The sequence below is a fragment of the Dermacentor silvarum genome, chromosome 6, assembly GCF_013339745.2.
Source record: "Dermacentor silvarum isolate Dsil-2018 chromosome 6, BIME_Dsil_1.4, whole genome shotgun sequence".
NCBI classification, from domain to species: domain Eukaryota; kingdom Metazoa; phylum Arthropoda; class Arachnida; order Ixodida; family Ixodidae; genus Dermacentor; species Dermacentor silvarum.
This window is the reverse complement of record NC_051159.1, coordinates 61767674-61791920: the sequence shown is the minus strand read 5'-3', so window position 1 is coordinate 61791920 and position 24247 is coordinate 61767674.

Below are 24247 nucleotides of genomic sequence, written 5' to 3'. Positions count from 1 at the left end.
TTTTGAGACGCAGCGCCTAACCACACGCGAGAAGGCGGCGTCATTCTCCGCAGACCACAAACAAACCCAATAGTGACTCCTCCTTTCCGTCACCATATTCAATGTCTTCTGGCTTGGGTGCCCAAAATGCCCTAACTGCACAGAATATCAATCTGCAACACTGCCTGTGCCAGTGCCCTCACATTCACCCAAGCTACAGTCAGTGTTCTGCACCCCTCTCAACATCCAGCGACGGTCACGAACGGACTGGCTTGCTCCACCACTGCATGCAACTAACGCTTTCCTTCCTGCAGGTGCCTACTGAACACGTTAGCTGACCAGATCTGGTAGCTTAGGGATCTTAGGCGTGCGCCGGGCGTTGGCGTGGAAGTAAATTTTCTCCCTTCCCCCCTCTCTCTCTCGTCCACGGATTTCACGGACAAACATAAATGAGCAGCTAGTATATGGCTTGCGAATGCATGGAGCTGTACTATATATACATATATATATAGTTTTTCCATCGTTCACAACCATCCTGATTTCTCAAGGTACGAGTGCGATTTAAAAAATATATGTATTTATTCTGGAGAGTGAGAACAATAAACAATTTCATGAAGAAATATACTCTCATCTTTCTCTTGGGCCTTCTAGTGAAACTACGGAAAGAAAAATACAGCTTTAGGTTTTTTTTTTTTTTTCTACTTACGCTACAAAATGATCTCGCGCTCTTTGACTGCGCATTTATGTAGCGCCCCACGAAACCTGCTCGGAACTGCGTACGAGGGGTTGCTGCTGTTGAACACTGAACTCGTGGCTCTTACCAGGAAGGTTTTGCTCTTACCCACTATCGAGGATTGGCCAGGACTTAGGTAGACATAGCTAATTAAGATGGAAATTAATTTCCGCTTGCAAACCTGGACAGGTGACTCTTAGAAAAACGGGTGTCCTTCTTGCAGACTTTCTGTAGCCTTTCTGCCACTCACATCCCCTTCTTGGGGACTTGACCTCCTTCTATATCAATTCTTCACGTTTTCTACAAAGGTCCTGTTCCTGTGGGATTTATCCTGCAGATTTTCTGAGGCCCAAGTTTACAGACATCCTGCGCACTCTGTCTAGTTGCCCTGTATAAACAATATCTTGCTATCTTTCTGAGGTCAGGGTATACAGAAATTCTGTACGATTTGTGACGTTATATCCTGCAAACTTTCTAAGGTCTTAGTATACAGAGATTTTGCACACTTCGTGTAGTTACTGTATTTATATACGATATCCGGTGGACTTTCTGACGACTGTGCATGTAGGCAATGTCAAAAAGCTGAGAGGCAACGCTTCGATGCCGATCAAGTAATGCGGTCTAGAAAATATATCACGCCACACTTTTCGAGATTACTTGGGTTATTACAAGCCATGCCCTCGTGTAATAAATTTCGAAGATTCGTTCTCTCAGCATTGTAAAGGGGGGCTGCTCGACAAAAAGACGAGATATATTGCTTCCTCTTCATTAGAGGTAATGCAAAAGGGTGCATGAATGCACCAGACCGGACCTGTGCAGGGGAAAATTCAGAGAAGGAATCCGACCGCGTAATTTGGTGAGGCCGATACTTCAAAAATTCGCTACGACAGGTATAGGTGCCGATACTTAGGAGAAGGAGTTAACATGGTGTTAGAAAACAGTTTTTGAACATTACTGCGCTGTTTAGCGCACATCAGTTGCTTTAAAACAAATGGCAACAGCGACCTACACGGCGAGGTGATTTTGGCAATGCTCAGTGTGGACAGTTTTCTTATCGCCATGTCACGCGGTGTGGTTAAAAGAAAATTACCTCATTTCTTAGAAAAAGGAGGAAGTTAGAGGGGCATGTTCGAACGGCCATAAATTTATGCTAAGGGAGGAATAATTCTGACCGCCTGCAGTTTTTTTTTTTTTTTACTTGCCTCTAAATACAAGCTAGTACACGAGCGTTCTTGCATTTCACCTCATCCAAATGCGGACCCCTCACTCTCCATTTGCCCTCTGTCCATCCCCTAAACCCCCACCAGAGTGCAGGGTAGCAAACCGGAAACTAGCCTCCGGTCAACCTCCCTGCCTTTACTCTCCCCCTCTCTCTCTGTCTCTCTCTCTCTCATGGAATCGAACCTTCTACTTCATGCTCAACAGCGGAAACTCCCTAGCCAGCCAACTACCGAGATGGGTATAGGTCATGGCTTTACAACGAGAATGAATGGAAAAAAAAAAGGAAAGAAGAGAAAAAGCGCACTAGTCATAAGAGGCAAGCCTTCCTTATTGGTGCAACCGAGTCACGTCCGGGCGGTTTCATCGCATCTGTTTAGGACCTATACGCATGCCTACACGTGCGACCAATTTCTAGGCTGCGCAATACTGCCGCCATCGATCTCTCCATCCGGAAAGGTCTAAGTTCAATCGCGTTGTTGGTCAACACCATTCTCTGGCCCCCCACAGTGGGTCATCGAAGACAAGGGTAACCGAGACGGGCGTAAGGGGTCCTGATCTCGTTTCGCAAGCGCAGGAGAAGCAACAATGCGCGCGCCCGCGGGTGCGGAATCGGCCCGGCGGAAACTCGGAGGAAACGTGCCATAAAAACTGCGCTCGTTAGCCTGTATTTGCCGCGTCGCTCTGGGTCGTGCGTGTGGTGGTGGTGGTCGTTGGGGGAGAAGAACACCTGCTTGTTTGAGCTGCCGTGCGAACAGTCTCTCCAGTCGGGTGACGCTGGGGGCGGTGGCGTGACGCGGCTTTCCGAGACAAAAGCTGGACGCGACGAGTCCGTGCCCTGCCCCAATTCCCGCCGCAGTTAAGGTTTTTCGTGATTGGGTCGTCTGTCGCTCTGAAGCTTCCTTTGTGGCGTTACGCTGCGTTGTGACGTTCCGAAAGGCGGTCGTTTGCAAAACGGCTGTTCATAAGCTGTACTCAGGCGCCGTTTTGTCGCTAAACTGCAATATGATCTAAGTGGCAATGTGAGATGGGTAGCGAAGCTGTTGCCCCAAGAAAAACAAAAAATACACGCAGACGCCTATGGCACATTTGAGTCATTCACTGCGCAGAGCAGGTAACAGTAGATTAAACTGCTTTCGCCCGTTTCTCTCAAACGTGAGAGAAACGATTCTATGGCCCTCCACAGGTTTGAGCTACTACGCTTCATTGGGTTTTTAATCAGGCCGTTTTAGTAAGTAGCTATAATTATGCTTATTACCCACAAGCTTAATAATTCTGCAAATATTGTTTTACTCGCCTTTAAATTTTTTCGAACCAAGTTTCACTTCATCATCCTTTTTTTGCTTGTTTATATGAGAACAGTTTCAAATATGCACTTCGAGAGTTACGCTATACAGCGATACGCTAAAACCCCCAAACGCGGTTTCCTAAAATATTAGTCACGTGCACAGTAGAACAGAAGTATAAGCAAATCCAGCGGATCTACTTAGCAAAGCGTGGCAGATGATAGTTCGTCGCCCATAAAGCATGTTCTTGTCTCTTCCTTGCGCGATAAAATTTATAGGCAACTGCCACGCGTGATAACAGGTAAATTTATGCACTGGAGCCGCCAGCGGCTAGGTGCCATGTAATAACCTTGTACAACATCCCGTTTGCCACCGATTGCTCTTTTACATCAACCTCGATTTATGTTACTTTCAAGCCCTTGCGATAAATATTGCATTGAAACCAAGACCCGTTTTTAAGTATGTTGCCACATATAGATGTTCCTTTATCACAGCGTGTCGTGATAAGTCCACCACCTTTCGCGGTCCTCAATAACTTTCCGTTACCTCTGATGACTTCCCGGTGCCCACCAATGCGCCCAATACGTTCGGCGCCCTCTGAATTGTGAGCCATTATATATTTCGTTTTAGTGCCGCTGATAACATTGCCTCGAAGCACCCACACATCCTTCGCGCATGCGCGAATGGCCTTAGCCAGGAGCACCGAATTACCGCTGCAGCACGGTTGCTAGACGCGCTCTTTAACGGTGTAACAAAGGGCAGGCTAGCGACAAGAAAAGTGCTGAGGTGAAGCGCGCTTCATCTTGTTTTTCGTTTTGTTGCTAACCTGCACCTTGTTACGCTTTTAAGGAGTGCGTCTAGCCGCGATGTGTGATCAACTAGCCCCCGTTGCAGCGTTAATACGACTGCTGGTTCGTGCGTTTTTATTTATTTATTACATCTTCATTATACAAAATACACAATATACAAGATTGAATAAGTCATTTTTTAACACATTGTGCAGGTACATTAAAAAATGCGATGTGTGAGACTTTTTCAAACAGCAGCTTGAATGCACGCGCATTAGACGAAATTTGACGTCCGCTTGCACCGCAAAGCATATCATGCTGAAAGCACCGACACTGTAGTTGCCGCTGCTCACACTCACTTCACCGTAGCTGCATTTCTGCGAGCGAAGTGCGAAGGCCGCCTGTTTGGCAAGTGTTTGAAAAAGGCACTCTCGGCGATCCATTCGGGAACTTAATGCGCGGACTATATTCATGGAGAGAAAGCTCGAAGGATGCCATAGGGAACGTCATCACAAAGACGTCAGCAGTTTGGCCCTAGCAGACATTCCCATCCTTTCCAATTAACGGCTTCAGCGCCAGTGTGTATAAGCAGTCATAGCTGCTAGATGGTGAACCTACATGCAAAGAAAGCTATAGCCTCTTGAATATCCTTGAACACAGTTTAGGAGCAAAATCATAAATATCTGAAGCGGAGCCTCGGTGTCCCCGGTAGCAGTAAAAGCTGCTTTACCATCCGGCTGATGGCGTCATGCAATAGCAGCACTCCGTAATTGTCGACGAGACCAGATGGTCTGACGAGTCTGGCCATGGGTCCGCAAGGCAGAGGATCCAAGATACAGCAGCGCAGGCTCCTTCAATTACGATTGACCAATCTGTATACACTTGCCGGTAATCTTGATCAGTTTTTGTCTCTATAGTGTTCAAGCACCAAACAGCGTGCTTCCGAAGAAAGTGTGCAGCGCTTGTAGCGAGACCAAGGGATGCGGAGGTCATAACTAAGGTCCTCTAGCAACAAGGAGCTTACGAAAAGCTTGAACGGTGCCCTGCACGGAATACTGTCGTGTTAACGGACTCAAGACCTGCACTTCAACAACTCTCACGTGGTGATCCTCCCAACAAAATTTGTGGGAAATCACTGGCTCAATCAAGAATTTGAGAAATGAAGGTTTAAAATATAGCGTTCCAGTGGATACTTTCCCATATTTCTATGCTTGGGAATTAAAAAGCGGACGCTATCGCGAAAGAAGCTCTCTCAAGGCCACCAACAGTCAGAGCACCGATCAACCACGGGTTCCCAAAAGACGTAATTCGCTGCCACTTTCGATAGCTTTGGACCTCACCGCATAAGCCGTGTGTATAGGTAACGGGCTTAACCGATCGGAAGTCACCCTAATTAATAGAATAAGAACAGGATTCGCTTACACTCCAGCATGGGCGTTCAACACTTGTCAGCTCTCCATTATGCACAGAATTTCAAGGAATTGGCGACCTGGAACCCTCCGTTTGGTCTTGCTGGCCGGCCTGAATATATACACATGACTCTACTTGACAACCGGCAAACAAGAGGATTTCCAAACGCTTGTCTGCAACAGATACTGTTCTCCCAAGGTAGTGCGTAAGGATGTCACACGCCTTGTACACTGATATATGTGTGAAGCTGATCTCATAGACAAGTGGGAGGAGTTTCCTGAACAGCGAAAGAGATCAATAGGCGGAGCAATTGCCGGCCCGTGCTTCCCGGGTAATATCGCCTGTTATAAACACACTGACCAACCAACCAGCATCATAGCAACATGCCATAAAAGCCATAACAAGTCCTTGCAACCGCCAAGCGGGAGACCAGCAGCGGCTGTTAACAGCGTTGCCACATAAATACCGTATTTACTCGGAAAGAGGACAAACACGATTATAGGTCGACCCCTGTATATTGAACTTGCCGAAAAATAAAAAATTCTAATCCGAATAAGTCGACTCCCGTTAATTCTAGTCTTCTGGAAGCGCCAGATTTCGTCGAATTATCCGAAAGGTCAAGTTAAAAAACGGCGGCAAAATGAACGAATTGGAGTATTTTTGTTTATTATTACTTTTTTTATGTAAGCAAGTCTGTAACCTCTTTTTATATCGTGCTCTTGAGGCATGACTCAACCGGCACGCGGCGACGAGCGCCGACGCGCCTGATCACTGCCTCAGCGTTAAGCTTAAAGCAAAAGTAAAGTTCCGAAAGTTCTGAAAATGAAAGTAAGGTAAAAATAAGGTAAAAGAGCTTTACGCTTAGCGAAGCAGCAGCGCTGCCTCCTGAATGTCTTGTTTTTCTAAGCCTTAGTAGCCGCTGCGCACATGAGGTGACGCCGGCGGAGGTCGAATCAACCAAAGCGGCGTGCTTTCGCTTTCGAACTCAACGAGGTTTTTTTTTTTCCATAGCAATGAACGTTTTCTCAATGGGAATTTTCAGTAAGTTTGAATGAAGCGAGAAGTCGAATTAGCCGAGGTTGAATGAATGAGAGTCGACTGTGTAGGTCGACCCATATCTTTCTCGAAAAACTTTGAACATGACACATCTTTACCGTAAGCTCGGCTACTAAATCTCGCTAGACCATGCCTCAAGCTTCATTTTCGACGGAAGTGCCAGATATAAGCCGTCCTCGCCGGATGCTTCCCACGCGTCCTCGGCACTCCAAACGACGTCGTCCTCGGTGCCGCAGAGTGCTTTGGATGCGAAGCATTTCTAAAGGCCAGTCTGGATAGCCTCCGGACTGGCTTCACGGCGGACTAACGGTGGACATCCGTTAGCTCGGTACTTGGGCTAGTTCTGTTCACGAATATACGTAGGTCGATATTCTTTGGTCACGAATATATATCGATTGCTCATTTTGGGTAACGTTTGTCAAAAAGAAAAGGTAGACCAATATTTGAGTAAACATGGTAATTTGGGCTTGCTGGATCATCGGCAAAGTAATGAGAAGCAGCCGTCGTTGTAACTGTGGCTGCGGCCCCACATACGCAGATTGCCTTGAGCGCTCTGAAAGCTTTTTGTAGCGCGCTAGGGTCACGTTATTGTGCGAATTTCTTTTACTTTAATTTTTTATTCGTTTGTTCTATCACCTTTTATTCCCTTAACCAGTGGCGCACCGACGGGGGGGGGGGGGGGGGGGGGGATTCGGGGGTTGTAACCCACCCCCCCCCCCCCCCCCCCCTGAGGACGACTTTTCTTTCCTAACCCCTTTTCTTCCCTTACGCATTTGAATGCTGCAACTAAGATGTAAGACGCGCAATTGTCTGCACACTCGCAAAAAGCGCATTTTTTGACCATTTCCCATGAAGAAATCGAAATTAGTGCTGTTTAGATGGTATTGGCAAACTGTCAACCCCCTCCTTCCCCTGGCAGAGATTCTGGGTGCGCTACTGCCCTTAACCCCTTTCCCCAGCACAGGGTAGCCAGCCGGTACTTACACTGGCTAACCTCCTTGTCTTTCTTTCCATTTCTTTCTCCCTCTCTCCATCCCGAGCACATTTTTCACAATTACGGTGCTTGCTGCTGACGAAACCAGAAGGTATGAAACAAGGTAGTGAAATATGAAGGTTTTGTTTACAATTGCTTTTCCAGTCGAAATCATCTGCAACCGCCACACTTGAAAATCATTGTTCCGATAGAGTAAAGACAACTTTTGTCGTACGCCGCCAAATTGATAGAGCACAATGTTTGTCGTTACCTTGTCCAAAATATCATGACCCTCAACCTTTATAATTTTCCCTAGGCATTCCACGTGGTACCAACTTCTACACGCGATAACCCCGTCAGCGCCGTACACCCTGCCTGTATAGAAGTGCACCATAATAAACGAAATTTTTTCTCTTGCGAGACCTTAGCCTTAAACACGACAAAATGGATATCAAGAAATTCGTCGACCCTTCCTCTTCCGAAAACAGGGGGGCACGCGAAGCATGCCGTAGCCTCAAAATTGGGTGAGACGGGCTTTTAACGTGGGATCCGCTGCCTGCCGCTGTAACCGAGCCTGGGCTTGGACTGCCTTGAACGCAGGATCCGCACGCCGCTCCCGGCGACGTTGACCGCGTTTCTCCTCGAAAGCGGCCTGTTCTGCCGCCAACCGAACAACGTGTGGCCTTCTCATTCGTTTGCCGAGCGTGCACTGAAACGGAGACCCGACGCCACGCCCGCGAGGCCCTTTCCTTCCCTTGCCCTTCCCCCGGCGCACACTTGCTCCCGATTGGGCGCTTCCGTCACGTGTCACCGGCGCGCGCCACACGCGTGTCACCAGCTGGTCTCTTCTTAGCCTTTCCCGCCATTTTCCTTCACTTGCGCGAGACGGGTTTTTTGCGGTCACACCTACAACGGCACCGACACTTGTGAGGCGATACAAGTTTCGCTTGAATATTTCTCGTAAATATGTGACAGTAAACTTTGACCCACGGGACGTCATTTAACGTTCACGGAACTCTCGACACACAGGCGTTTTCACGCACTCACCGAATAGCCACTGAACAGCCAAAAAACGGTAGCTGGTCCGAAATACAAATCGACTGATTTTAATGTCCGAAAGCATAACGGAACGACACGACAAACCCCGCAGCACATGGAGCGATAAACTTTAATGGTGTATAGAACCGCACCGTGGCGCTTCCTGCCGGGCGGTTTCGGTCGTCGGCGGAGCCCCCTCCCCTGTCCAGGACTCCATGAGCCGTAGCCGCCCGCCGTGCTCTCTTGGCCAAATGGAGCTGGTCTATCTGGACAGCTCTGTCCAGGCAGCTGGACAGCAAATCTTCAAACTATTGGGCGTTCGGGTGTGGGTTGCGTGGTATTTGTCTGGTGGCATGTCTAAATGGAGTCGTAAAGCGTGACCAGTGCGTTGCATTCGGGACGAATGTATGAATATACATACAATTTTAACTTTAATCTTCCTTATCGCAGCAATGCCTATACGTTGAAGAGTTGATAGATTTATTTGGAGCTGTAACTTTGAACAATGCTCCTGTGCAAACAAAAGGAACGAGAAACTTTGACCGCGCATGCAAACGCTTATTCTTGCCTAGTCAAATATAGTAACTCTTCCTTAGTAAATTACGACTTGTTCCTGTTAACAACATTCTTACTTGTTAAGAAAATATGTTCGTGGTATACTTATATATGTATTTCCTGTATTGGACCAGGTATAGCCACACAGGCTATTCGTTCAGCTATTTTGTACGCATTTCTTGAATTGTTCAAACAATTAAAGCTCATTTTTGATTGATTGATTGATTGATTGATTATTGGATGACGTGCACCGCGTGATATAGCGTGCGATAAGGACGCCTTCGAATTATTTTGAACAGCTGGAATTCTTTCATGTCAGGTGTATCTAAGCGCCGCAGCGTGGGATCAAACCCGCGAAATTTTGCACAGCAGAAAAATGCCATACAAACTGAGCCACGGTGAGTGATGATGCGTCGAAAAGAAGTTCACCGCTAGCTCTTACCACAAAGTCCGTATGGAACATGTTTGCGTGCTTCTGAACTAAATACTCTGCCGGTAATGACCGCAGAGCACGCTCGTTTTAGGGGCAGCAACCTTGCCTTGCTGATACGCGCACGAGGCCACGGGAAGAGGAAGACTTCCCCGAACTTGAACGTTCCCGAGGACAGTGGTTCTAGAGTTGAACGGCTTTTTGAGCGTGACCCGTCCAAATGCAGCTGGCCCTCAGGAAGTGACCCTAGCCGTCTTCGACAGTCAAATTTCGCGAGCACGCCACCAAGGGGATATGTGCGCGATGGCCGGGCAGATAGAGAATATCGAAGAAGTTAATCGGAATAGGCCACATCCGAAAGTTTCCTTTCTGGCACTTCCTTTTTGTTTCGTGTGATATCGCGCCCAATGCGGTTACGCTTTGTTTTGTTTCACGCCTGGAGCACAACCACGGAATAGGGCATGCAGACCGACAGGCTACAGGAAGCAACTGCTTTCGCCATCACGTAAATGTGCCAGCATCATATCCCTGAAAAGGTTTCTAGCTTCATGCATGGCATTTATGTGCAAGCGAGCCCTTTGATGCACTTATCGCACGGGCCCTTAGTGAGACTTATGATGGCGAACGTTTTCTCTCCAATATTGCTGCATTTGGCGTGTGATAACGCAGTGATTCTCTGTGCAATCTCTTTAAGAAGGTACAACATTTTGGCGCCAACGTGTGCTGCCGCCTGTTTCTTGCCCCATGAGAGCAGCTCTGACCTCATCAGCCGTCGCAGCACAAGGCAACGAATACAATAAACTAAAGGACAGCAACCCTGTAACAAGGCGGCTTTCGCCCGATTGGTGTTAACCGTGATCCTATATGCTGTTATCGTGCTGTGATCGTGTACCTGTGCTCAATATTTGTATATTTCATTCTTATCTTTCTACGGCTCCCTCTTCCATCCTCCAGTGTATTCGTCACTCTCTCTAAATATAGTACGCACATAGACGTGCTGCAGCAGAAGTCCACAACACGGTAATAGTCCTCATGTGATAATGTCCACATCAGATTAGGGCTTATGAAAACACAGTAACGCATGCAGAAAAAAGGTTTCGCCGGCGCAGAAGTCGTACATCCACGTACAGAGTTCCACGATTTCACAATAATACGCTGTGAGAGATTGCTTCAGTGGTGAACGAGAAACACAGAAAGGCTGTGGGGGACAAGAAGAAATAAAAATATTCATGTGCACGATCACAGTCGCAAGCACAAAGTGGCAGAAAACATTTAAGTATTTTGGCTATTTTATTTTTAACTGAATGTTAGTACCTTAACCATGTTTTTTTTTTTTTTTTATGTCGCCAGTGACACGAAGAATAAATCTGTTCATTGAGCTGGATTACTCAAACAAACGGACGTTACTTACAATGGATATCAAAATGCAATGGAAGGGCTGTAAGGAATGTGTCATGCACTTGTGCTGCAGCACGTCTATGTGCACAATCGACTAATTATCCTAATTTCACTAATCAACGTTTTTGATTATTTACTTTAGCGCACAAATTGCAATATACGAATTCAAGCCAGTGATTTCATAAGGCCCATCCAGTCGGAACGAATATTGAAACTAGATCTAGTTTTGAGATAAGCGCGGTCAAACTTGCGGTAACAATGCTCTGTTGTTCCACTTACTGTTTTACCAGAACCCATTTTTATGCATTCAATTTCAAAAGTTACTGGAACACGAATACAATTCGTCACAAACTTTGGAGCGCGTATCTAGAAACTGGTGTCCTCCTTAGAAATCGTGCAAAGTGAATATGAGTTTCGAAGTCAGAATTTATATATCGTAAATTCTGATATGCGTCGTAGTTACATTAAAGCGTAATACCGAAATTTTCTTAATAAAGCCGATGTTCATTTTGATTTCTCGTTCAAATAATGTCCACCTTGTGGAGTATTTAACCTCAGGAGTACAATTGCGCTAGATGCCATGGCGGATTTTATTTCTTTAATTCTGTTAACTATAAAAAAGTCACGCCGTATCATCTAGATAATTTTCGTAGCACACCGCTTTCGATAATTTTAGCGGCGTAAACGTTGTTTGACTAAAAACCTAACTCCTGCTCTGGGCGGACTTGTACCTAACTAATTATATGTAAATAATCACTTGTAATTAAATATGGTTTATGGTAATTTTGTAATTTAACGATTACCTTGTTTACTCGTTAACACTCACTGTAATTCGATTAACATTTCCAGAAACCAGTTACATGTGACCAGTTAAATTTCTGACGAAACAAGTTCGAACAGGTGACGCATCTTGGAACATTTAGATTACCTGGAACTCCAGAGTCCAAAAAGATTATACTATGCACATGGGTTACCTCCTACCCACAATTCGCGTTCTGCAACTACACTTCGATCACCTGAACCAGGCAGGCTTGCAGATTAGTACCCCTGTATTGAAAGTCCGACATCTGAGCGTTTCTCTTATAATAAATTTCTCTCCCTCTCTCCCAGGAGCGCTTATAGGCGGCCTTCGCAGGCTGTAAGAGCTGTTGATTACATTCTTCTTTGTTTACTGTTGTCTGATATAGACAAAATTTATTGGCCGTTAAACGCACACAGTTTCTACCTGTTTGATAGTACATGACTAATATACACCTCCTGGGATTGCAACACACGATTAGTATTTCTACACAAATGGTTTCCAGCAGAACGTATGGACACGGACAGAAAGGGTACGACGACACACGCTGGACTAGCAACTGAATGTTTATTCAGCGTGTGTCGTCGTTCCTTTCTGTCCGTGTCCATACGTTCTGCTGGAAACCATATGTGCTATGTGCAACCAACGAGCTCAGGCAAACACTATTCTGGAGTATTTTTAGCGCTGAATGATATGCTGCTTTAAATTGAATTCCATTGCAGATTTGACCACCTTTTCGAGGAACGTGAAGGTTTGCTGGCGTCCCTTACAATAAGTCGTTTAGGTCTAAATGGCTAACGATATAAGGGTGCCGGGAGGTGGTCCACCTGATGTTGGTTGACAGATTAAAACGGCCCTTCTATGGCTCGATAGCGATGGCCACTGCAGAAGTCCATGCAGGGAAATCATTTCACATAACTTTTTTTCAGTTTGTCACTGGCCCTATAGGGAGCGCCTTCCCTTACAATTAAGCTCTGCGCTTCATCGAGAACCCACACGCGAGCATCGCGGCATTGAGTAACCACACTCTTTTGAGCATGGTGTTCATACGTTACTACACTAAACTTCTCTCCAGAAAGCACATCGGTGTCGCTGCAGATCCCTTCACACAAAAAAGAAGTCGAGCAAGAAACTAGAGAAGATTACCGAATAAAGTTTTCAAAACCAAATTCTTATGACTATAAACAACGTGTGAAATGCCGCAGAGGACGCATTGAAATAGTGATGGCCATCTCGTTCTATTTACTTGTATTTGTACAATGTTAATAAAAGTACGGAGGGAATTAACGTTAAAGTAATCGATTACCTTTTAGTAATTGCTCAAATATTTTCATGCGGCAGTAACTGAGAATCGTAATCAGTTCCCTTTTTCGAAGAAGTCATTGCAATCGGTTGCTTTTTTTTTTTTCTTTAACGTGTACAAGTCTGCGCTTCGTCGTGACCCCCATAATTTCTTTTTTTTTTTAACGTGGTAGCGTCTTCATCTCTCTGGGGGTGGTGCTGGGCGCAACTCGGTAGTGTGGAGGGAGACTTTCTTGTGGAGGATTCTTTGGGAATACGGGGGTTAGGGTGTCCTTGGTGTTTTTCAATGCTTTTTTTGTGCTTTTCTTTCGTCCTGTCCTTTGTGATGAGGAGGGAGGTGCCAACACTCCCTCATTTTTTTAACTTCGTGTCACTAAAAAGAAGGTGGTATGATGAGATTCATTTACGATCTTCGCCTTTAGTTGTATAACATCTCCCGATAAATCATTCCTCCGGCGTCTTGTTAATCGCACCTGCCATTTTCATTCCTGTATTATGCGTCCCTGTGCGTGATTTAGTCACAATTTCTTCGTTTTCAGTTATGCCCCTTCGTTTGTCTATCAATGAGCAATTTCTTTCTTAATATTTCTTCATTTATTTCTGAGACTGCGTACGTGGTACCACGGATGTTCGAGAGCCCAGCAACATACAAAGCCAGCATGCGTGAAAACCCATTTCTGAGCAGAGAAACATTGAGTCCTCGTGTATATTGCGAATTCAACACCAATCACGCCGAACGCACAGGTTATACAGCCGCACAGGTGGCAAAGCAGTGGTTCTATTACATGGCCTCGGAACATCCGCATGCTTCAAGCAAGCGAGCGGTCCAGCAGTTTGGCATGCAAGACGCGCCAATGTTTTCTCTTCATCATGAATGCACTGAATCGGAAAATGGCATCGACTATAGCACATGGGCGGACCGTTGTCCCTTCAACGGCACCACCAAAAAAAGAAGCGTGGCGCGTGCCGCCTGACCAAGGGCTTGAACCAGGAAAGTCCGGGAACGCGGAAAGGGAGGAAATCCATCTCGATGGGGCCCCATACGAAGACCTGGAGCGGTCAGCGGCGCGCGACGCTCAAGCCACTAGCCAATCTCTGTAACAAATTAAAATCGTGAAGGAAGTTGCTCATTTATCTATCCGACGAGAGCCCGCGACACACATTCACCTCTGCTAAGGGAAACTTGGGCGATCAAAAGCGCATCCGTTCGATGTACAGCGAGCGATTACTAAGGATACGTTCGCAGCGAGGTAAATAGAAAGTAGCTACTTCCAAGACAAGAGAGCAGTTATAGAATAACATGAAGGAAGGAAGACGAAGAAAGCCGTGCACGATAAGCGATGCAAGCATGCAGTGGGCCGCTTGCTCTGCGTCGTCGTGCGCGCCGTCAAAGTTCGTCCCTCTGCGTCGTCGCCCGTCGGCCACCTTCGAGGTTGCGCGCACAGCGATGCATGCCTTGGCCGCGTGAACCCCGACATGGTTCCCGATATAGTAGGTGGCCGGACACGTGTGGCCTTTCGCCGCTGATCTATCCACCCGTCGGTCGGTCGGTCGATCAAACGAATGCCTTTATCGTATATTCTTCCAGATGCAGCTTTTGCACCGTGACAAGAAGAAAAATATGGAAAATGAAAATGGAGATTAAATGACATAGCGGCGACTATGCGGAAGAGCGGACACGGCGACGCTTTGCGTCTCACACTCGTTGAGTCTCACGCTCACTAAAAGAGAATGATTGGTTATGAAATGGTATTGAGAGGGGTGCGCACATAAGATGCGCGAATGCGCAGTGACGTCAGTTTTAATATTTCGCGGGCTTTCTTCACAGACGTGTCAGAAAAAATATGTTTGTCATGACGTTATAGAAACAACTAGATTGTGAGTTTCTGAGCATGCTTTATAACTTCTTCAATCAATTTTGTGCCCTAAGAACAGTAAAAAAATTACACTTAATACGCATAGCTAATAAGTTAACTAATCACACTTCAAAAAGTTTTCTAAGTCAAGACGGCCAACAGTATTATCCTTCATGGTCTGAATCGCCTAAGTGTCATAATTAAAAAAAGTGTGGTTTAACTTACGTAAGACGCTAGATATATTCTCCAGTCAATGAGGAAGTATCTGTGGAAGGCTTGATTTTACTCTATATGTCAACCGAACTCACTGAATCAGAAAATGGCATCGCCAATACCACATGAATCCATGTTGTTCCGTTGTTCCTTCAATGGCACAACCAAAAAAAAAAGAAATTAAGAAAAAAGAAGCATGGCGCGTTCCGCCTGACCAGTTGCTGGTCAGATGATCTCTCAATTTAAGAACATAACCCTTTTGTGTAAACGAAGTGTCTTCATAAATAATGGGAATTCGCCTAATATCTTTTCAATGCAGTCCTGTTCAGGGGGAACCATTATCTGCTTTTTCGTTCTCGAAAACAGCACACTGGTCATGTATCCTATTGAATATGATGAGATGTCCACTGATGTGGGCCATATGGCGAATTTAGGCAATATCGAAGGCTGCTACAGTGTCTGTGAATGTTCAGATTTTAAGGCTGTTTTTGAGTCCTCGAATATGACCTAACGTCCTGATAGCTGCCACGAAGTTATGACTGATTGAAAAGGGCACAGATATGGTCGTCATAATCTTCATTACATTCACATGCCGCCACTTGGCAGGAAGCACATTTAACCGTTGAAATATCCACCGCATTATGTCCGGCTAGTATGCCGGATACACATTATGCATGGATACACGGATGCGGCTGTGATTATTATTCAGTCAAGCATATGAGTACCACGAATGTGTTACGAGGCACTGCACTGGGCAGCGCAGCTCTGCTCAGAGATCGGGGATCAGGGATGGTTAAGACCATTTGTGTGTGTCTGAGATTATAGTTTCTGGCTTGCGAAGTATCTTGATACTGATCTGGGGCAAAAAAAATAATAACCTAATGTTCGATGGGGTCCAGAGTTAGTGGACCACTGGGGCTGCGGGAATTCTGATTTTGTCATGACCGAATTGGCAGCTGTCGTTGCGGCAATGGAAAGCCTAATTGATTGTTGTCGCTGTCGCAGGTTTCGTCTGCAGTGGAGAATCTTCGGGTGCGCATGCATTTCGTGCTGCAATAAAGGAGGCGTGACGTACACGTTGCGCCTTCATCTGGCCTTTCCAACTATCGGATGCATCGCCACCTCTACTACCCTCCCCCGGGGACAACTTAATAAGCACCCACCACCGGAACCATTGATCACTTGGCAGGCTTAGCGATGGTGGCTGTTGCAAGTGACAGCCTATCTGACTGCCGTCGCTTTTCGACTCAGGTTGGTCTTTACCTGCAAAGAGCACGTGCAAAGTGCGCTTCAGCATTTGCGACCCAAGCATTTTAGATCTGTGGATATCAATGATGCCGCCTCACGCCGCGCTTTCGTAAATGGTGGCGGAAATGCGGAAGTTGTACATATGCGACAAAGCCCTCCCCCCTCCCTCGAAGTTTACAATAAACTAACTGAAACTATGCAATGCTAAAGGGAGAACCTACGAAAAATAAGCAAGGACCTTATGCGAAAAAACAACGGGCTCTTGCAATGAGGTTTTTGCACCTAACAGTGCTCACGTTAGAGGATGTTAAAATTTAAACTGCACCCATGACGGAAAGCGAAGACTGCCTCGCAGTTGTCCTACGCATTAGTTGTTCCGCGGTAACATCTCTGTGGGGCCCTGCGCAGCCCAACTGTGTAAGAACGCTAATGCCTTTTTGGCATATGTGTTTCTTCCGTTTTGTTTAAGGGAAGCCGAGTCACAGTTCTTGTTGGTATATACGCTTATGTTTCGTAATGTCCAAATAAAGTTCCCTTTTTCAGAAAATAGTCGCTTGCCCCATTGCGGTATATTACATTGACAGTGCTTACCGTGCGCCGGCCAGGAATTTATCAAACATAATAGCTATGTTTTGTCCCCGGGCCAAAAAATATTAGTTTGCCACAAAGGCTAGGAGATATCAAGTCACTACAAGAAGGATTGGCTTCGCTCTTCAGCAGGAGACACCAGTGTACATCAAGGATCACGCGGTGCCATAGAATAAGCAGCTGTTTGCGCAAGCTTTTGCATTGAAGAAAGGAATGAATTGGCAATGTTTATTGATAGATAACTGCTTCATGAAAGCTAAGAAAAATACAGGAAGTCGTGAGTTCTGCCTGTCGTAGGTGATCTTACAGTTATCAATTCCTAAAATCAATTTTTTTGTGGCTCTGCTTTTATTCTATACCACGAACTTTACGTTCAGTGCACCAGACCAAATCTCTATGACATCTGTTGTCACCTCACAAATCAGTGGCACATTTTAATGTCCACAGTCTCCCGCAATATTACAAAGATGTGAATTTTTTTTACCTGATTGAATTGTAATTTTTTTAGCTAATATGCCTGTCCGAAACCTGAATTTCTTACTCAGCCGAAAAATTATTTTGGTTACCTGGTTCCCAAGCAGAGCTTGCTCGTCGTAATGATAGCCGTCACAGTGGGTATGCAATGTTTATAACAGGTTCAACATGAAACATTTGCCGTTGTGATCTTGAATCGCATGTCCAATTAGCATTGGTCGGCGCATAAATGCGTACTCACCCATATTTTCACAGGTTATGCACTCATTCACACTCAGGTGTACTCACACTCAGGGGCACTCACTCAGGTTCGTACACACGCCCACTCATACTCGCAGTGAGCCACTGACGTTCATACTAACATCCACTCCAAATCACCGTCACTGGTATTCGTTAGTAACCATGTTAACCGGCACTTATTACTGTTCAGGATCAGGTCGAACGACTCAAACTTACAGGCAGTAGCTCACCTTCATACCGACGTCTATTCACACCCTCTGCTACTCGCTAGCGCTCAATTTCACGCCTGTAAAATGAGTATGGAACGACCACGAGTCCGTGTACTCGTGAGTCGGCCGACTTGTATGCCCATTGGTGTGGACTGTGTTTCAAAAACCTCGACTTTCGAACAATAATGTCGTTGTCGCATGCATTTACCTCACTTCCTCCTCACTGCACGCAGACGTCTGCTGGACTTGAAACCACAATTAAGTGCATTAACAATGATCACAAAAACTTTATTGTTGCAGTGAACAATACTAGTCACGCTACTTGTTGTTGTCTTGGCCACGTTTTGAAATGTTAATTGCTTCACCTGCCTATTTGGAGTGTCCTTCATGGCTTACGCACGATTTTTTGTCACCGCTTGCTCAATGTTTTACTTCCTTACATTTTGCTACAGAAGTGGATTTTCGTGCCACTGATGAATAACTCCTCGGCCCTTACAACCAAACAATTACACGAGCTATGCCAATTGCTCTGCCATAGCTTTTGACGCCTTACACACATTAAAAAGTGAGATAATAAATGGCGTACAGTCCAGATTCTTATTTAGTCAAATGTTGTTGTTTTTTCGGTTTCCTAAAATTCCGGGGCCACTGACGGAATTTTGAGGCTAGCACCTGGTTTAATACAGAAAATAACATGTAGGTCAACCACACACGTATTTGCTCTAGTACTAAAAACATCGTTCAGAAGGACAACCGACAGGTGTACCGATATTTCCTCAAACGTAAAAGGTTTAGTTCCTCTTAGTTTCGTTCTGGTTTCCTGAGGTCCAAGACAGCTCGCTGCGAATAATTACGGAAGTACAGGGAGCCGGCGCAGCGGGAACAGTCTTGTTGCCGAAGCTGAGGTCAAAGGTTCAATGTCCCAACTCGACGTCTACATTTAGACAGGGTCGATAACAACGACAGTTCCTCGTATACCGAAATTTCCGCGCACGTTAAGGGACGCGTGGATCGGTCTAACCATGCATGTCTGCCCCCACTGTAGCGATTTCTGACGCTTACGCATTGTTCTAGGTCCACCTGCTACTTTCGTAGGCCGAGAAGGCGCGGTGAACAGATTAGACCCGACATTGGTTGGACTTATCGCTTCCTGCTTGAAATCCTGTTGCATCGGACGTGCCCATATAAGCAACGCATAATGTTTCGTATAGCGGTTGCCTGATGTGGCTTTATTTGCGACTCATTTCACCGACTGGCTCTAAAGGGTGCGGTAGATGTCCGTACTGCAGCTTGTGCCTTACGAGGCAGGTTGGTCATACTGATCTGGGAAATGGAGTTTGCTTTACGTGTTTTGCCACCATGCGACCATCGAAATGGCGCCATTACGCAAAAAGTGAGGTTTAATGGTGGGCGTCCAACCGGAGAAGTAATACCTATAGGAGCCAAAATCAACCTGGTTAATTCAGGCTGACCTTGTGTAAAATACTGGTTCGACACTAATTTACTGGTTGGTCTTTCATTAGTGTAATGATGCAACCCACTCTGTTCGATCAACCATACATCTGGCTTCATAGTGGTGAGGAATATAAATAAAATATTAAGAAATAATACGCTGAAACGAACTAAATAACTGGACATTCTGAAATTAGGAGTTACCTGTAATGCAAACAGCTATTAAAAATAACAACCAAATAAATATTAATGTAACAAAAATAAAAAAGGGGAAAATTAGGCGTTATGTTCTTCTTGTATCTGTCAGGTAAAATAAAATGGCCCAACGAACGTTCCCGTGACTAAAGCACATAGCGGAAGCATCAAACGGTAGGATCACCTGAAGAGCCAAGTTTTGGCCAGAGATCGTTCAAAACTATCTATTTTTCTTTGAAATGAAGAACGACGTCATCTTAAAAAGAAATGTAGAGATTCACTCTTGTTAAAGAAATGACAGAACCATCACGCAACCACGCAAGCCAGACTTCAAATTATCTATCCGTGCATCATCATCTCTTCCAAGGAATACTAAGGGGTAGAAATTCAAAAGAGGCGAATAAAAATCTGGCAGAGTTTATCGACAGGAAGACATTTTCCGTACTATGCCGCGAGACAGCAACGTTGGCAAAACAGGAATCACAGGACTTTCGCAGGATGCCACCGCGTATAAATACTCAGAGTCATCTAGAGCTAAACTTTTGTGGGCTGGCACTCGCCTAAAGTGAACGAGGTGTCCTGGTAATAACGAATGAAGATCTCTGAAACATTTGATCAATTTGACGTGTTACCGAACCACAGATAGATAGACAAGGTAACTTACGTAAAGCTCGAACAATTGTCAATGATTCAGCCCAGTAGACTGTTGGGATATCAGGTAATTTAATAACGACAATGCAATACTGGCAGCTACCTGCCTTCTCTTATCAAATGGAAACATCACTCGCAAAAAAAATTAAGATGTGCGAGATAATCTTCCAAATGACAACTCAGGTACCGAGATCGGAAGTGCTTAGCATTATTCGGAAAAAAATTTAATCAGACAATGTTAGCAACTGTAACGAAGCTAAATGATAAGACCACCTCATGCAAGTGGATCTACAAGTGTTAGAAGAACGTTTGAGCCAAAGCGACTTGAGGGAAACGCAAGCGAGACGACTCATGGTTAGAAAATGCAGAAAACATATTGCGACCGTGTTTGTCAAGATGTCATATAACTTTTGAAATGCTCTTACTGAAAGGATACCGAACCTAAACAAACCGAGTTAATGGGAACGGAAAGCACACACGAGTCCCAATACGAGATACTGTTTGCGAAATACTTGGGGAGCCTAAACCGTGCGTAGAGACTCTCGTCCTAGGAGATCAAATTAGTCAGAGAAGAAAACACGGCAGTGCTCTATTAGATGAGAACATAGTGGAGCAACTGACGAAGAGAACATCCCTGTGGTATTCTGGGGTGATCATCGCTCAGTCAGAATGGCAACAATGCGTACCCCGTTGGATGTAATATGTTCTATGTGCGAGTTCCAGCTGAACTCTTAGTTATATATAATGGTTCAGATACCTAATATAATCCATTTGGGGGATAACTTGAAGGTAAAGCCCCGCAGTCTTGAGGGAAAACTAGGACAGCACTTCCTAGAAGCTCGAGGGAAAACTAGGACAGCACTTCTTGCTTACATAAAGGCAGAGACTAGAACGATCAAGCCAAGCTGCAAGGGTACCCAAGTGTTACTGCCAAATTTGGTATAGTGAGTGCCTGTATCGCTTCGGGAAGTTAAAATAAATTCCACGTGGTGGGCCTTGCGGGAAAATGTTTTGCTTGTTTGTTTGTTTGTTTGTTTGTTTGGTTGTTTGTTTGTTTGTTTGTACTTTACGAAACAGAAACCGCATTGAGAGCAGTAAAATCCTCTGCCGCCTAAAAATGCATGTACCTAGGCGATAAAGTATTTTGGAAGATCAACGTTCGAAACAGCATTTATTGAACTGGCATGTTCTACACTGTGACAGGCTTTACAAATATTTGTGATGACCGAAGCAACATATTGTAGCTGTGATTGTGCGAGTTTGATTCTGCTCTCTAGGTCGACACAGGCTCACAGAATGAAGCACCCAGGTCTACCTCAAAGTTGAACCGTGATCAACTCCGCGTTGTGTATCATCAAATTAGCTATCCGGCTGCACAAAGTGTTTCTATGTGAGAGGTAGAGGCATTGTCAACTATTGCCTAAAGCGGTACCAGTGCAAAATAATTACTTTGTCCATCTCAGGAAGAGCTCAAGAATAGTTTATGGTAAGCAGGTCTGCAGCGAATATTTAGATAACGTTTTGTTATTGATGCAGTGATTCCATCGGGACCCGGGACCGAAGCGGACAAGCGCAAACTCAGAAACTATGGCATCTTCGAAGTCATCACCATGACCAGTTGGCGGTAAGTGATAAACAAGATCGACTTTTTATTCCGATCTCCGAATCTACCTTGTTCTGTTTTCTTTTCTCATTTACTTTGCTAAGAACATCTCCCGCGTCCCTCTTACGGTCAATGTTTAACGTCACGTAACATACAAGTAGATAACTGTGATTATTTAACAAATGTCGAAGCAAAACTAATGCTTTCTTACGTAAAACGAAGTCTAGTTAGTTTTTTGTTTAATTTATTTCAACCTGATCGCAGAATGAAATCGGATGTTATGTTCTGGCATGGAATTGATAAATTGAAATAGCTCTTTAAGCCACATTGCTTGCGCCGAGATTAAAATAATAATAAGAAGAAGAATATTTATTTATTTATTTATTTATTTATTTATTTATTTATTTATTTATTTATTTATTATTCATTTATTTATTTATTTATTCAAAATACCCCTAAAGGCCCTCCAGAAAAGGGTATTACATAGGGGGGATAGACGAACATACTGTCAAAACACTTTATGACAGAAACGCAACAAAAGCTACAAGATATGCAGACACGACTTTGTATAGTAAAATGAAAGTTCGGATAAAACCAAAGCTGCACAAAATTAGAAGACATTTGAAAAATTGATACACCTAGAATTCCGAAAACATAAAAGGCACTAAAAAGAGAATAACCGAAGAAGAATATCGGATGGATAGCGAAGGTGCAAAAAAAAAACATAAAACATAAAATACAAGAAGCACAGTTTTACATTGCGCAAACACGTCACATTCGGACATACGTACGCAGCTTTTGTTGAAATTTATCGGTGTGTAATAACAACAACAATAATAATAATAATAGTAATAATAATAATAATAATAATAATAATAATAATAATAATAATAATAATAATAATAATAATAATAATAATAATAATAATAATAATAATAATAATAATAATAATATTTTTTTTTCCATTTGCGCCTTTGTGACAATACAGCTGTCCTGCCATCAGTGTGGCATACTGCACCGAACATGTATGCGCTTTTTTTAGTCACAGGAACTGTCGGCGCCGAAGTGCACGGTAGTGCACGGGACACAAAAGACAGCGTGGGTTGAGGAGCTTGCGCCGGCCAGATTGGACTTCATCTGCGAAGGAAGCGTTCGAATTGGGTCGAGCGCGACTTTTTGTACGTTTGTTAGCAGTAACGGGGGCCGCTGCGGCTGGATATCCTCCCATTCTTTTTACCACTGCATGAGAGCACTATTCCCGTATGCGTTGACGCAGTAAAAGAGAAACTTTAAAAGAAAACGAGGAAATCCAGAAATATCGGACGCCGGAGGGCATCCTAACCTAATCAGACCGTATTTTGAAGAAACCAGCGTAGCCTAACGAAAAAAAAAGGGGGTAACTAAGTTGAAAAAATTTCAAATCGATCGCAGATGTCTATGTGAAGCGAAGATTTAGTGAAGCAGTAAATAAATGCTTTACAACTAATGGTGATGGGTACAATTTTGTTTGTTTTCATCCTACGTAACGTGTAAATTCATGCAATGTTTGTGTTTATTCACCACGAAGGTTGCAATTTTATTCTCACGCAATTTTTATGTTGTGTCCTGCCACTTGTTATGTCACAGTGGCAAAATACTTTTACGGGCTTCCTTGATGCGAGCATCGGTCCGCTGGTGTCACTACAATAATCGTCAGGCCAGAAGCGATGAGAGATTGAAACCGAATAGAATCGGGCAGAAGGTATCATTACGTCATGCCACCCAGGTGGTAAAGACAATAGAGCGGGGGGGGGGGGGGGGGGGAGGTGCAGATAAAATAAGGCCAGTCGCAGTGTACTTCAACTTCCTGGTATCTGTGCACATTGGTCTTCGTCACTATGCACTGAAAGCTACATTTTATAGCAAAACCGGCGATGTTCTGGATTTGATTCCAAGCAGTGGTCTTTTAAAGTGGTAGAGTGGCAGTAAAGGAAACAGTAGTCGATGAGGAGTGGTGTGATGCATTTAGAACGTTTTCAAGCATGGCAACTTACTCAGTTGACGCAAGACACGAGTAATTAAATATCGCTAGGAGAGGCCTTCACCAACAGGGAACAAAAATTAAGATTATAGTCGTGATGATGACTTACCGCCAGAGAAATGTCTGACTCGTAAAAAGTGCACAGCTCGGTGCCAATCGAAATTCGACAGGTCGGCCGTGGGAAGTTTGCAAGCGTTCTTTGAATTTTCTCGGAATTACTATTAGTTCTCCAGTATTTGTGCGCCTCTCGTAAGACATAGCTGTACACAATGCCGCTTTCTAACTGAAATAACCATTCGAAACTTTAGCTTGTATTCACAGATAAGGGCTTTAAAAAGTTAAACAAAATCTATGGCATTGTCAGCTGCCTGCATACAATGACTCTTTCTACCCATAAGGCAAAATTAATTCGCGTTTATCCACCGTTTAGTTTCCCTACGAACAGAATGCGTTACACAAACAATCCTTCCGCGCATCATTCATTTGCCTCAAGAAGTGAAGGAATCGTCCCATTGCGTCGCGCGACGGGCGCA